Genomic DNA, 16,051 nt, shown 5'->3' with positions numbered 1-16,051 from the left:
GAAAAGTTTTCAGAGCAAGAATGATTCATTTTTCTTTTTGCTTGTTAACAAATTAATAATTAATTGATCAAATGCCAAAATTGGATCTTCTATTTTGGGCACAGCAATTTTAAATTTACAAAGTTTGGAACAATTGCGTTGCAATTGTTGGCAAACCAAGTAACAAGAGTCACATGATGATCAGGTGGGAATTTCGGACTATTGTTCCGCACGATTGATAGGTCAATGGTCGACTGACATGCAAATGGGTGTGTAGTCAAAATTTGGATAGATTATTGTGAAGGCAGAAAGAGTAATTTCAATTTGACATCATAAGGGTTTTCTAAGAATGGACTTTTGGTTTATTTGTCTATAAGCATTTTGAATTTGATTGACAAATTTTATGAAATTGAAATAAAATTGACACCCATCTGATCTGTAAATAATGGTTCCAACGCAAACAAATATGCATAATGCATGTGTGTGTGTGTTTTTGTGTATCAATCTTACAAGATTGTTGACACCGACAGTGTGCCTGTCTGGAAATGGATAGTTATATGTGGATGGGATTGGGATATGTGGATGGGATTGAATATCCAGAGAATCCGTAAAATAAAATAGAAATATAATTTGATTATGAACATTATCTCTTTTGTCAAGGGAAATGGAATATAAAAAAAATTTGATGTGCTGGGTTATGAGCAGCCATTAATTAATAGTAAAATTGTGAGTAATTTTGGGATTCCATTTTTTGATAGAATGTATATGAGAATAACATCTATTTATGGATATGAGCTTCATAAAAGGAAATGAGGAAGTACAAAATCATCCAAATTTGGGAGAGGTCTTACACTGACTTCCCAGAATACTCTGCTCATGGATTTTATATATATAAACTTGAATTTTATCAGCATATAAATTGTGCTGTATGTATGGATGTGTTTTAGGCATAGATGATATGGGAAAAGAGTAAAGAAAATTTTGCTGGTTTGAACTATTGTGGGTTTTCAGTTCTGGAGTTTAAACAAAGTCACTGGTTAACAGATGAGAAAGGATAGTAAATAAATTATTCTCTGCTGGGCAAATTAAGTACGATATTACTAAGACTTATGAGAGCTATTGTTCCGCCTTACAGCAGTGGAAAATTATTGGAAAAAATTAGATCCAACATAATGAATCTATAAAAGAATGTGATAGGGATAATATCCTCAATTTGTACTAATTATTTGATTGTGGGTAAAGGAATTAAGTCATCGTAGTGGATTGTTAACAGCAGCCTGAAAATGTCCTGAGAGTGCATCCATGTAATCAGAAATCCCAGATTTGTTTTTACAAACAACATTTTGGTAGAGGTCTTGTGTGGAACACTTCCTTGGTAGATAAAAACGGTACTGCATGCTGGCAGCCACTTTTGCGGCCAGTTAGGCCAAACAAATTGAGAGGAAATTGTAGTTAAATACGTAAGTTACACATGGCTATTTGTAAAAAAGGAAATTTGTTGAGATGGGAAACATTTTTTCGAAGGTTTATTAAGGTGTTATAATATGACATGTGGCAAGGCAAACTATTGGATGGGAAAATTAGATCTGGCTATAGAATAAATTTATTGACCCCTTGAAGTTAATCCTTCGAATCATTGTTTCACTGGCATTTTTGTTCAAATTGGAAATAGTTTGGTAGAGCTTTGGTTAAAACCTTTGGTTGCGGTATCTTGGAACGAATTGATAAACCATAGGAGATTGATAAGAATAGAAACAAATATGGACCCAAAATAGAAAGTTGGATTCATGCCCCTCATTGCAAGCAAGCACATGGGGCTAAGGTGGACGATCCCACAGAAAATGAGGCTGCACCTAGCAGCCCAGCAGAACATTCAGTGGTAGAAAAATGATAGTCATGATTTACAGTCACTTGAATTACATTTTAACACCCCTTGCATTGATAAACATTACATTTTCAACATGTGATATTCCTACTTGGAATAGTGACATTTATTTGCCTACATGACATACAATTACCTGCTGATATTAATACAGCATGAGTGAAAAAATGTATCACAACTACACTCATGACCAGGGGATTGAGTTCAACCCCGGGAGATAGGGGGATCAGGGTAAGACAAATAATCTGATTATGTTACATATTAAGGGATTTTCTTTATTTACCTTTTAGGAAGCTTGTTAGTTTGGTATATAATGTTAAATGTCATCGACATATAACTATGTCATAGATATGAATATATACAAGGAGTAGCAGACTTGTTTGTTGGTTTAGTAGTTATATTGGCAATTGTTTTAGTGGTGGCTTGCTTGAAAGCCTTAGTGACGGTGTGTTTGAATAAGGTAACCAACAACACGATGATAACACATGAAGTGACAAATGAGGAAAGAAATGTGGAACCAGAAAAGGAAGACTTTTATGGCGACATAAACAGTAGAATTAAGATAATGGCATAACGACAATGTTATGAGTTGTGTCAATTACAATATCAATGAACTCATATCACCACGAGTGACACACTGTTAGGAAAAAGAGGGAAAAGAAAAAGTGGAGAGGAATTATGGTAATAATACATTATGCTTAATTTGTTGGTTTGGGAAAATTGTTGTTGGGAATTAGGTATTCCCGTTTGTGATTGTAATCATATACAATGCTATTCTTAGTTTAGTAATAAAATACATACCTGATTGAATATTATTTGTGTGACGCATATAAATGAATATAACTTTTTGAGTTAAGGAAAAACAACAAATTGTTGAATGTGAAACTGTCGGAAGATATACATGATTATGCTGATTTCATGGTAAGATGTACCCTATCTGATTCAGTGTGTGCGGAAAGCAGATTCAGATATGACTGAATATAAGGATAAGACGAGATCACATTTTGGAGGGATTGCTAACGGAATTGGGAAGAAGAAAGAAAGAAAATTTGTGGCTAAAAAATGAAGTTAATCGTGGCATACACCCTCTTTCTCAAAGAATGATGAAGACATTCTCCCGTGTAACTTGGAGATGAATGCTTACCTTCACCAAGGAAATTTATGTGACCATTTGCCTGGATCACACTGCAACATATGAAAGAAAGGCGATCACTTACTCTTGTTCGAAGACTTCGAACATTCACCACATCAGAAGTTGCAGGACAACGACATTTTACCTGCAACCTCTGTGAAATGCGGGGACATATGTTATTACTTCACCAACGTCCGGGGAACCAGCATGGAGCTGCAAAAAAAAACGGCTGTGCCCTTGTCACAACAGCTGTGCACGATTCTGCTGGATTGCTCCTGGTAAGGACCATGAATGACCTGAACACCATGGTCCCAACATCATTGTGGATGCATCCGGCATCCCTGTTCCACATCTTGCTGGCCAATCAATGTCACACCAATACTTGCTGCCCACTCACAATAAGGGAGGAGGCAAGTCGACTACAACTGGGTGAAGGCCTTGTTCAGGAATTACTATGGTTTACAGCAAAAAGTGGCAAGAATGCTACAAGGAGAGCAAGGTCAGTCTATGACTCCGCAATGTTACCACAACAGCGAAATCCTACACGAAGTAGTGCAGGAGCTATGAAGACATTAGGAGAAAATGTTTCATACCTGGATTCAAACACAAGTGATCAGCCCTTCCTTTCAAACAAAGTCAACATTTGTGTGGAGGCAAACGTTTTTGCCAGATGGTGCAGATGCTTTACAAAACTTGAAAATGAAGTGAAATTGTTGTATCTTGGTGATGGTGAAGTGTTGTTTTGAAAATATATTTGTGATGCAAATGCAATAGATTGAACAATATGGAAGGAGTCAATGACCAACGAAATGTTTTGTGATTCTTGCAGGATGACGGTGTATGCCTAAGGGAATTTGATTACCAAAGTGATTGATTATTTACTTATACTTGTAATGATGTTTACTAGTAGTGATTGATTGTTTACTTATATTGATGTTTAGATTAATGGTTAATATAAACAAAAACAAAAAGATGAGGGAATTGTGGAAGTGTAACTCAGTGTAACATATTGATTGGCCCTGGTAACTTATTAATTAACCTGGTAACAAAGCAGATACATTTTATGTGTATGAACAATGTAATCTCTTGAAACACCTGGTCAAGGCCCCAGGCTAGAGCACCCCCCCCTGCTGTGATTTCCATTTACACAGCAGGAGGGGAGCGAGCTGATGCCAGGACTCGGTGCGATGCATGACCTCGGGACATTAGCGGAGAGGAGATTAAGTCCAGTTTGGCGATATAACGAGAGCAAACGTTGAGTAAAGTACACTTGTCCTCAGAAGCCCTGCCCGACGGAACGATGGAATGAACGAGGACTTGCTACGTGAAGCGCTGACCGAACGGGAGTGTCGGATGAACGAGAAGGACCAGCGAAAAGAGTTAACCTGATCCATTATATTATGCGGTATCATTTTGGTAATTGGATGAAGTGAATACAGTTTAATAAACTAGACCTTTGTAACCTGTGTCCGGTCGTTGGAGTCCTGTGAGTCCCCCAGTAAATTCCCTGACACCACGGCGACTGGCTAGGTTCTATGATACCGTCTTTCAAGAGCTGAGCCGTTTCGTCCGCAATGAATTGCATGTCTACTCGAGAGTAGCGCCGTGATTTTACTGCGACAGGGGTACAGTCGGAGGTTAGATTGGGGAACAGCGAAAGCGGCTGGATTTCCATTTTCGCTAGGGCACACACAGCAAGCGCGTCAGCCCCCACACAACAAGCGTGTCAGGCCCACCAAACTCCATTTCCAGACGTCCATGTCGCTGAAGAAAATCGTGTCCTAACAGAATATCAGCACATAAAGCAGGTAAGACCATAAGGTGTACATCTGGGAAAACCCGTCCCTTTATCACGAGTTTCAATCGGCATTCCCCCTTCGTGCTGAGTCGAAGTCCCTGGGAAGCCATGAAGATCCGTCTCGTAGACCTCAAGACCTGCCAACCATGCCTGTGCACTAGTTGCTGGTCGATAAAACTATCTGTAGACCCTGTACCCACCAAGGCCCGCACACAATGGCCTTCGAGCATGGGGGGAATAAGGGCTTGAGCCAGGCCGGACGAGCCTGCTGGGAGTGGGACCGATCCTCCCCAGTGGGTCGGCCTCGCCTCGCGGGCGGATCCTATGCCAGCGGCAGTTTTCCGGGCATCAAAGGGTGCCCGTGGAGTCTCATATAAGTTGTCAGGGTGTGTTCCCATGCAATCTGCAGTTTTGCGGTCGTTGCCGGAGTATTCGTTGTCCATGGGGAATCCGTTAAAGCCATCAGAGAGCTTTCCCATGCATTCCGGTGTTTTGCGATTCAAAATCGCCTTTTGATGTGTATGGGCCTCCGTAGTATTCAAAATCGCCGTTTGACGATTTTGACTGGTTTCGGCCTCCGTAGTATTCGAAATCGCCGTTTGACGGGTGAGGGCCACCGTAGTTGGTACCGAACTCGTGTCGCCGCCAGTGGACGCCGTACGCTCTTGAGAGAAACGACGAGAACGTACCGCTGGGGCTTGGCGAGGCTCCAAAGCCCCTCGCGTGGCCCGGAGTCTGGTCAAGGACGCATGTGCAGTGCCTGATTGAGGATGAGACTGTTGTGGCTGTTCGGTGACTCTCGCCAAGGTCGATTGAGCGACCAGGGGCCCGCGAAGAAGGGCCCTGTCCTTCAAAGCCGGGTAAGGCACCGTGTTCCGAGCTCGGCTCGTAGGCTCCGCAATGAGCCCATTCAAGGTCGCGCGCGCCGCGAGCCGCGTGCGGTTTTCCGGCACACTTTCGCGTAGTGCCCCTTTTGCGAGCACAAATGGCATATGGCGTCCTGAGCCGGACACACGGCCCGGGAATGACGTTGTCCCCCACAGAAATAGCAGGTGGCTCTGCGTAAGGCCTTGGGTCTGGCCGTTGCGGCAGCCATCAGGACCGGATCCTCCTCCGGAGCATCCTGGAGTTCCACGAGCAGTTCCGCTCCCTCGGCGGTAGCACTCTCTGGCCATGCGTGGAGCGAGGTTCCCGCCAAGAGGCGCGTGCGATCATAGACGTTCGACTGCAGCCACGCTTCAGTGTGTACCTTTCCTTGCTCGAGTGCCGCAGCGAAGGTCAGGTCGGTCTTCTCCAGGAGTTTGAGCCTTAGGTCCTGAGAGGAGACCCCAGCGACATAGGCGTCTAGGAGAAGGTCATCCTGAGCCTGCTCGTGAGTCCGTGGCTCCCGGGTGCTGTCCAGCAAGAGTTGCCGGAGCTCCTGGGCATAGTGATCCATCGGCTCATTGGGTTGCTGGCGTCGCATTAGTAGCAAGTGCCGAGCATACACCGGGCTCTTTTCCTTTATGTACAATCGTTTGAGCTCCGCAATCGCGAGGTCATACGTCGCACATTGTGCGATGCTATTGTACACCTTGTAGTCGATTTTGGAGTGAAGCGTTGCTAGCTTCGTGACAGCCATCGGCTCGGTCTCAGGCTCAGCGAAATGGTTCTCCAACGTTTTGAGCCAGTGCTTCATTTGCAATCCACCATCCGAGGCTTGTGGGTCGGCGCAGAATGGTGTGACCACCAGCGTCTTGTTGCCCGCCATGTCGGTAGTTCATTAATGGAATTAAGTGTTGTGAAAAACCAGTCGGGTCCACAACTTTAGTCCATCTGGTGGTTTAATTCCATTAAGACCATGACATCATTCTGTAATACAGGAAATGCAATAGGAATAAGGTTTGGCATCACATGGGTCCATCCATAACATTCAATGCAAGCAAGCTTAATATTCTATGCAGGCGTACCGTTAACGAGTCCACTAGATGTAACATGTCACAGGAGAAGTCCCCCTGAGCACCGACCGCAGCGGGTCTTATAGCCACGCCCCTAGCGGTGTCAGCGAGCAACGATCATCACCTGGGTTCAGCATTAGTACGAATATGATTTCACTCCAGTATCCATTGGCACATTCCAATGCCTTAACTGTTTGGCTGTAAAGACGAATTGAAAGCCATACAAGGAAAAGTATTGAAGCATAGCTAATTCTACATTTAATTGTGAAGCAAACATTAATTAGAAAAGTCAAAAGGCATAATTAAATGCATGATCTCCACACACACACACACACACACACACACACACACACACACACACACACACACACACACACACACACCTCGTTTTTTCATTTCTGTTCCTCACAATTCTGTCTCTCTCTTATTCACAACCACACACCCACATAAACATACATCCACACATATCTATGCACATGTATACATATATACACACATATATACAAACACACACATACATACATACATACATACATACACACACATACACACATATATACACACACATACAGTCACGTGAAAAAGTAAGTACACCCCATGTTAAGTTTTGACTTTTTCAACATATTTCAACATACAGCTATTTGATCTTCATTTCAACAATATTGATAGATAAAGGTGATATAACATAACAAATATCATGGAACATTTACATTTTGTAGTCCATTATATATATATATATATATATATATATATATATATATATATATATATATATATATATATATATATACTAGCAGAAGTACCCGGCATTGCCGGGCGGGGGAGGGGAGGGGAGGGGAGGGGAACGGGGGGGAGGGGAGGGGAGGGGAACGGGGGGGGGAGGGGAGGGGAGGGGAACGGGGGGGGGAGGGGAGGGGAGGGGAACGGGGGGGAGGGGAGGGGAGGGGAATGGGGGGGAGGGGAACGGGGGGAGGGGAGGGGAACGGGGGGGAGTGGAGGGGAGGGGAACGGGGGGGAGGGGAGGGGAACGGGGGGGAGGGGAGGGGAAGGGAACGGGGGGGAGGGGAGGGGAGGGGAACGGGGGGGAGGGGAGAAGAGTGGGAGGGGGAGGCGAACTGCGAGAGTAGTGTACCCCACGTGGGGGAATGGTAGTGTCACCATTCCTCGCACAACATGGCCCATGAGCATTAGTTTAGGGTGATGGAAGTGATAGGAACATGGGGGTGCCAGCAATGGTTGCCTCCAAGGGGCACCGAAGCTAGCCGAGGGAGGGCGAGGATAATTGTTCGGGATTTAGAAGACCTTCGGGACAAAAGATTTACGTAGTGACACCTGGACTGTAGAGGGGATGTAGAGAGTTTAGGTGGTTGATAAAGAAAAAGGGAGTGCATAGTGTAAAGGGACGATGAGGGAAGCACGAGAGTACGGGAAAGTAGTCAGCTAGATGATGCTGTGTGTGTGCGAGGAATTGAGCAAGACAAGTGGAATTGTGTTTGAGGTGTATGAGCACAAGAGGTGTGCAAGATATTTGGTGTGTGAAAGTAGTGGTGTGCAAGATATTTGGTGTGTGGATGTAATTGGTCTGGAATGATTGGTGAGGAGTGCATGGTGCGAAGGACTGAATGGGGGGAGAGTGGAGCCCATTCATGGAAGCCCGGGGGGGTGGGTAGTGTAAAGCCAGGTAGAGGGCATAGGCAAATTGTATGGATATTGACACCTGTGGTGCGTGTAGTGGAAATAATCCGACATATCACGTGCCTTCGACACGGTCTGGCACCCCGCTCTGCTCACCAAACCCTCCTCCTTTGGTATCCATGGAAATCTCCACGCATGGCTGGCGGACTTCCTGTCGAGTCGTCGTCAACGTGTGGCCCTGAATGGGTTTCTCTCATCTCCTCTTCCTGTTCAGGCTGGAGTTCCCCAAGGCAGTGTTCTGGGCCCCGTGCTTTTTCTGGTCTTCATCAATGATCTCTCTGACTCTCTTGAAAATCCTCTCTATCTCTTTGCTGATGACTCCACTCTCTGCCGCTCCATTCCTCTTCCCTCAGATCAGCAGTCTGCAGCCTCATCAATCTCTGAAGACTTGGACAAAATCACAGACTGGTCAAACAAGTGGAACATGTCTTTCAATCCTGACAAATCTCACACTCTTACTATGTCTCTCCGAAAAGATCGACTGGACAACCCTCCCATCTACTTTCTCAACAATCCTCTCAAAGAAGTTCTGTCGCTCAAGCTTTTGGGTCTCAATATCTGCCATGATCTTTCTTGGGAAAACCACATTTCCAAGCTGGCCTCCAAAGCCAGTCGCCGACTGGGCATCCTCCGTCATGCGAAGTCCTTCCTCGGCACACCTGAGCTCCTCACCACATACAAGGCTTTCATCCGCAGCTCAATGGAATACTGTTCTCCCCTATGGGCCGGTGCTCCTGCCTCACACCTAGCTCGGCTTCACGCTGTTGAAACCAAAGCTTTCAGAATTATTGGAATCTCCTGCGATGAAGCTATCTCTGAGGGCCTTTCACTCACTCACCGCAGGCAGGTAGGTGGTCTTTCTGTCTTCTACCGACTCCTCTCCGGCCTTGCACCCCCAGCTCTCTCTGTGCTCTGTCCCCCAAATATTCCTACAGGTCGCACAAGATCTGCCAGCAACCCTCTGATGGTTAAACTGCCGAAATCTCGGCTCTCTGCTCACCTTCACTCTTTCATCCCTCTTTTCTCCCGCCTCTGGAACAAACTCCCTCACTCCCTTCAATCCCACTCCTCCCTCCAGGTCTTTAAAACAGCTGTTCACCACCATCTCTTATCTTCCCCCATCCAAAACCTTGATCTTTTCTACCCCCGCTAATTCACCCCAGATCCACCTTGTTTGAAATTCCAACTTCTTTCCTGGAAGTCCTGGCAGTGTCCATATGTTTTATACCTCTCCCACCGCCCCCTTCCCATGCCCCCCCCCCCCAAAGCCCTCGCCCTCTCTCAGATCTCTCGATGTCTCCATGTCTCTCGGTCCCTGCTCTCAAATGTTGTGTTTGTGTCCTTCCCCCTCTCTCCCCATCTTGTCTACCGCTCCCGATGTTATATGTTTTATGTGTCGGTTTGTCTTTCTGTGTGATTAATGTTCGCTCTTTCACGAGCCTCGATCTTGTATACAAAAAAAAAGAAAAGAAAAAAAGTGTTTTTGTTGGATGCATGAGTCAGTGACATGGCTGGGTGTGTGGCTTAATTGGTGCGTATAGTTATTGGGGCACTCCGTCACTGGAAGTTTGTCAGCCGGGTGAGGCCGCTGGTAGGCCCTGGGAGACGGTTAGTTGTAGTGTTGAGTGGGGCCCAAGGATCCAAGGAAAGGACCCGGGTTGCCCGAAGCCATGGTGGGCACAGAGGGGGTAAGCGCCAGGGAGGACCTTCCCCAGTTAGGTAGTCGCAGGAGCAGGTAAGCTCGGGTGGCGGCTTCAGTGGCGGAGTTGCGCAGGTAGTTGGACCTGCTAGTGGAGCCACACGACCCAGCCCCAATATTGTGCGAGGGCACAGTGAGAAAATTTGCGGGAGTGATACCCAAATTCGTAGGGCACCACAGAGTGGGCAATGGGAATTCGGGTTCTTAGAACCACATAGTTTAAATAGGCCGATTGGCAGGGTACGACCCCGGGTAGTTTAAAAGTAGATGCTAGTCGTGTAGTTAGGAAGAGAAACCCCTTCGCACCATCCACAGCCAGTCACCGAGGAGGACGAGCTCCACACCAAGGCTCTGTGAACCGTTTGAGTTGTAAGACGCATCACGACGTAATGTGACATTGTGTTTGTTCCATTCCTTCCTTCTTGGGAGGGATTGGGAGACAAATTTGGAATTCGAGGAGGATATGGGAGACAAGATGTAGAGACGGATTGTAAATACAAGACGGGCGAGGGTAGTGTAGCCAACGGTGGGGGGTACGGACGGATAGGGACGAGCCTGCTCTGCTCGCTCTTCCGCATTCCTTGTGCCGCATTACCTTGTTTTCTATGTGCCACTGTGTTCTTTCCGCTTTGCTTGTTGTGCCTTGTCTCTCCCTCTGCCCCAGGACCATTTTGGAGGCTGAACTGTGCAGCACCTTGCTGCCATATCCTTTTGCTGCACCTTTGTTGCACCTGTGCAGCACTTTGCTGCCACAAACCTCTTGCTTCACCTTGTCACACTTAATGGACCACAAACCTTGTGGCCTTGTACCTCTTCTGTGCAGCATTTTGCTGCAAAATCATCTTGCACCTTCGGACCACTTGTTTGAGTGGCATTAATGCCATGTAGTCGGACCATATGAGAACGGCCCTGCGGGCAAAATAAAAACATTTTTGTGCATTTTATTATTGTGTGCTAGGCATAAGAAGATGTGCAAGTTTAGATGGCCCTGAAGTTTAAAATGGCCTGTATGCCGGTCAGGGGGCCAGCCGGTTCGATATATGCACACAGAAGAAGCAAGATGCAAGAAGCAAGCAGCAAGTGCCATTTTTGATTGTGTTTTTGCTGTGTTTTCTCTCCCCTCCAATCTTCTCTTCCAAAAAGAACAGGTCCTGGGTCATAGAATTGTAAATAAAGTTAAGTGATGTGCTTGTAAATACAAGAATGCTGCCCACCGGCTATGTGTTTAGTTTGAAAATTCCGGAAATACTCGGGTAGCTACCTAACAGAGACTGTGGGGTAGCTGCTCTACACAATAGGAGGGACATATTTAGTTCTAAAACTGTCGCACACTCGGGTCATAGTAAATGCTAGGGGGAAGCACACCTATGTGTCACATTTAAAAGTAAGGTTAATTTTGCATGTCACTCTCTACCGGTCGTTTCATTGGTGGTTTCAACTAGGGGACGAGTCTGACGAGGGAGGGGTGTAGTGTTGCGGTTTTGAATAAAGGTTAATTTCCCCTCTTAGATAGTTACACCACAACATGTAGCCTCGCGATAGTTCAGTTATTTCTTCGTAAATGTAAGCGTCGTCCTTTCCTGTGTTTAGTTTTGCGTTGAGTAGGCGAGTGGACTTAGGTGTCCTTATGGCACTTTGGTTTGGTTTTGGCAGGGCAGGCCTGAACAAGTCGACCGAGGCCGAAGGAAGGCATGGCAGGAGGAGTAGGAGTGGCCGGTAAGCACAAGTCGCCAATCAGGGCTCGAGGGGAGTGGCCTACCACTGCGGCAGGCGGCGGAGTTTGGAACATTCGAGTCGGGCTGGGGCGGAGCCATATAACCCTTCTCCGAGCCCTCCCCCCCCCCCCCCCCCCACCTCAGATGGCAGGAGACGGCAGAGAGTTTGAGTCGGTTCTTAGTTGAGTTCAGCACGGGAGGAGGATCGAGAACGCGGCAGATCAGTACGTATGAGATCGAGAGAACGAACGGCATGAGAAGGCAGAACGAATTGAATTGCCTCGTTGTACACGAACTTTGCCCTGTTCCCCATGCTCTGCGCAGTATCAATCGCACGCTGTAAAGGACGACCCGCGCCGGGCCACAGACGCGTGATTTCCTCCTGCCTGCATTCGCCTGGATGCGACACCGCCAGAGGGCGCCACCACAAGTGAGCTGTTCCCGGAGCGACCGAAGCAGGCGCGGTTGGCGCGCGAACTCCTCTTCCTCCATATCCCCGTGTATGTGCGTGGGCCCATTGTCTGGGCTTTAGTTAAGACTGACTAAGCTCTGCCCTGTGTCTCTTTCCTTCTACCAATCATTGTGCATAGTGTAAATAAATCCTGTTCTTTCTTCTGATTTGGCCATCCTGTCTTTTCCATCATTGGCTTTGCATGGTACGAATAAAACCGCTCAATCCGGTTCAAATAGAAAAGTAACAGCACGAGTCACGTGATACGCATTCCACTCAGGCATACTCAATTAAGCGTGGCTCGTGCGAGGCTCGATCCCCGCTTCCGCTGCGGCGTGGGAACCAAAGGTACGTGCGAAGTTGTCCCGAAACCCTTTTCCACGTTTGCCCGGAAGTGGCGACTCGGTCTCGCGGACCCGAAGACCCCAAGGGGGGGGGGAAAGGGGCTTAATCTCACCTTTGTAATGGGAATGGGCTTCGGGAGATCCGCAACTATATATATATATATATATATATATATATATATATATATCTATATCTATATATATATATATATATATATATATATATATATATATATATATATATATATATATATATATATATATATATATATACAGACTTGGCATTTAATATGGAATTTTTTTTTTTCTTGACTTGGGTTTCCTTTCTTAACTCAGTATATCAATCTAGTGAGTTTCTTTTACACTTTGGTGATTTATTTGTTGAAAGAACCATGTCACTGATTGTCGTCGCAGCAAGAAGTCAACAACAGGATTATATCACAGGTGGCGTGGCAAAATGTACGGACAGGTGCATTTGATGATTGGCTTCACGGTCGGGTATACAAGGGTTGTTGCGTTCTGTATTAGTGGAAAACAACTGCTGCACATCTCCAAAAGTTATTGCCGCTTCCTCTGGAGATGGGTCCGTCAACTCGACAATGCTGTTTGTCATGGAGTGGTGGTTTTACGAAATTACGGCATGAAACAGCGTGCTATTGCTCGGGAGTATGGCATCACTCAAGGTCAGGTGTCAAAGATCCTGAAACGAAATGCTCAGATGGGTGTCCCTACTCCAATACCGAGGCCAGGACGTCCCCGCAGAACCACAAGGAGGGATGATCGCCAGCTGCACCGGTTAGTCCGCAATGGCCGTACCAAGTCAGCTAATCGGCTTAGGGCTGAGTGGCAGCAACTGACAAATGTGCCTGTATCCAGAAGGCTAGTCAACAAACGACTGGTTCAAGCAGGCTATCGTGCCAGGCGTCCCCTGAGAAAGCCACGCCTGACCAGACAACACCGCCAGCGCCGATTGCAGTGGGCCAGAGAGCACCGTCAATGGCAGCCAGGACACTGGAATCACGCGATCTTCAGTGACGAGTCTAGATTTCTGGTCTATCGTCAAGATGGTCGCGTCCGAGTGTGCAGACAAGTGCATGAAGCCTACAACAAAGATTGTATAGTGCCAAGAGTCCAAGCTGGAGGTGGTGGGGTGACCGTTTGGGCTGCTTTTCATGCAGGGGGCAAAACTGACCTGGTTGTTCTGAATGGAAACCTGAACCAGTTCAAGCACAGGGCCATTCTGGAAGAAACATTGCTTCCATTTGCTCGTGCAGCCTTTCGAGGAAACGTTGTCTTCCAAGATGACAATGCACGGCCTCATCGTGCTCGCATGATCCAACACTTTATTGCTGACCGTGGTGTAGAGCTTATGGAGTGGCCTGCCATGTCCCCGGATATGAATCCGATAGAGAACTTGTGGGCAGAATTAACGCGTCAAATCGACCACTTGGACCCGCAGCCGACCTCTGTGCATGAATTGCAGCAGGCTATTGTCACTGCATGGCAAGCGATTCCTGTCCAAACCTTGGCAAATCTCATGAACAGCATGCCTCAACGTGTACGTGCTCTCCTGAATGCTCGTGGGGGTTACACGAAGTACTGAACATTAATTTTACTGTCCGTAATCCCAGTCGTAATTTAACTTTTGTTTTTGTTCAAAAAAATTTTGGCTAATGTGCAAAATAAAGAGATACTTCTGGAAAACGTACAGAAGTTCAACACAGTGCTGTCCATGAATTGAGTTCGATATCAGTTTACATCACTTTCAAGGATCAATTTATTTGTTTCGAAATGTCAAATGTGGTTTTTGTTTCTTTTAAAGGTCACATTACCAAAATCTAGAATAATTTCAACATAATTCCAATGAACTTTTGGTTCTAAGACATCTTGAAAAGTAATTTCACCCCTACAAAAAAATATGCCATATTAAATGCCAAATCTGTATATATATATATAGATATCTTTATATATATATATATATATATATATATATATATATATATATATATATATATATATATATATATATATATACAGTATATATATATATATATATGTATATATATATATATATATATATATATATATATATTGTTACGGATACGGAGTATGGCTCTTCCCCCTTAGCAAGGGGTGGTTAGTCCCTTGTCTTGTTAAGCTGACCGTCTCCGCTCCTGGCACTTGTAATGCTATCCCACGGGTTGGAACGGATCAGGGTTATGGGTCCAGGGTTTATCCCGAATACCTTTATCCGTCCCTCCACAGACTAGGGAGACAGGTACCGCTCGAACCCCGGTTTGGATGGTCTCGTTGCCGAGCGGTTTATAGCAACCCGAAGTTCGATTCATTAGCCTTCACTAAACCCGATCCTGAATATTGGCCGAATCGCGCCACGTACACTCAATATTGAAACCACTAAAGCGACCGAACGAGAATGAAGAAGAAGAAGAAGTACGGAGGAATAACAGGATTTATTAAGTATTTACACAAGCCAAAGCAAAAAGAGCAGTCAAGGTTATATACAGGGAAATGGAAGGAGCAGGAGACACAGTGAAATCATTAGCTTACCTATTAACAGTCTTAATTAATAAACCCCAGGACAACGTGTACGACAGACGAACATTCACACTTACACGGGGGAATGCAGGCAGGAATGAATGGCTTGGGGTGGATGGCTTTGAGAGGCAAGGAAGGTTCAGCGGGGACTGGGCACGGTCGGGCCGGAAGGCACCGCCGTCAAAAAGCCGAGCCGCGGTCGTGCGAACTCCCGCGGTTTCAAACTGCGCAGGCGAAGTTCCTTTCTCCGCACTGCTGCGTCGCGCTCTCCTTGCGTTTCCTCGGTCCGTATTTCCTGCAGCGCGGCACGTATCATGGCTGCTTGGACTCATCTGCTCATCTCCAGTGCATCTCTGGTGGGGGCGTCTCCCGCAGGTGATATAAGCCCCACCCTTGAACCTTTGCGAACCTCCCAGATTGTTCTCTCTCCGCCCTCTCAAGCCAAACCCCTTATACTTGGTTGGTTGTTCGGGGCTGGCTCACCCATCCCCTCTATGATGAGGTGGAGACATGCCTTTCCTCTTCCAACCGACTGCGTGCTCAATGGAGTCCATTTGTGGCGAAAACCATCCAAACCTGACACTTTGCAGATGGGACCTACTCTTATTTAATTCGGTGCAATGAAGAGTCAAACTATTGGGAAACACAGTCTTAAACTACATAGAATAAGGGAATAACTATTTAAAAGGATATATGGTACCCTGCGTGTAGGTTTATGGAATTAACTAAGAGGACGAGCTTTGACCTTTCTTTACATTACGGAGGGTGACATTTCCACACAACAAAACCATAAATCTCACATTCTTTACACTTTCTCAAATTCGTTACACTGCACCCTCCTTCCTTCAGGCCCGTGCTCGGGC

The sequence above is a fragment of the Myxine glutinosa genome, chromosome 6 (assembly GCF_964187855.1).
Source record: "Myxine glutinosa chromosome 6, kmMyxGlut1.1, whole genome shotgun sequence".
NCBI classification, from domain to species: domain Eukaryota; kingdom Metazoa; phylum Chordata; class Myxini; order Myxiniformes; family Myxinidae; genus Myxine; species Myxine glutinosa.
This window is presented reverse-complemented; position numbering follows the sequence as displayed.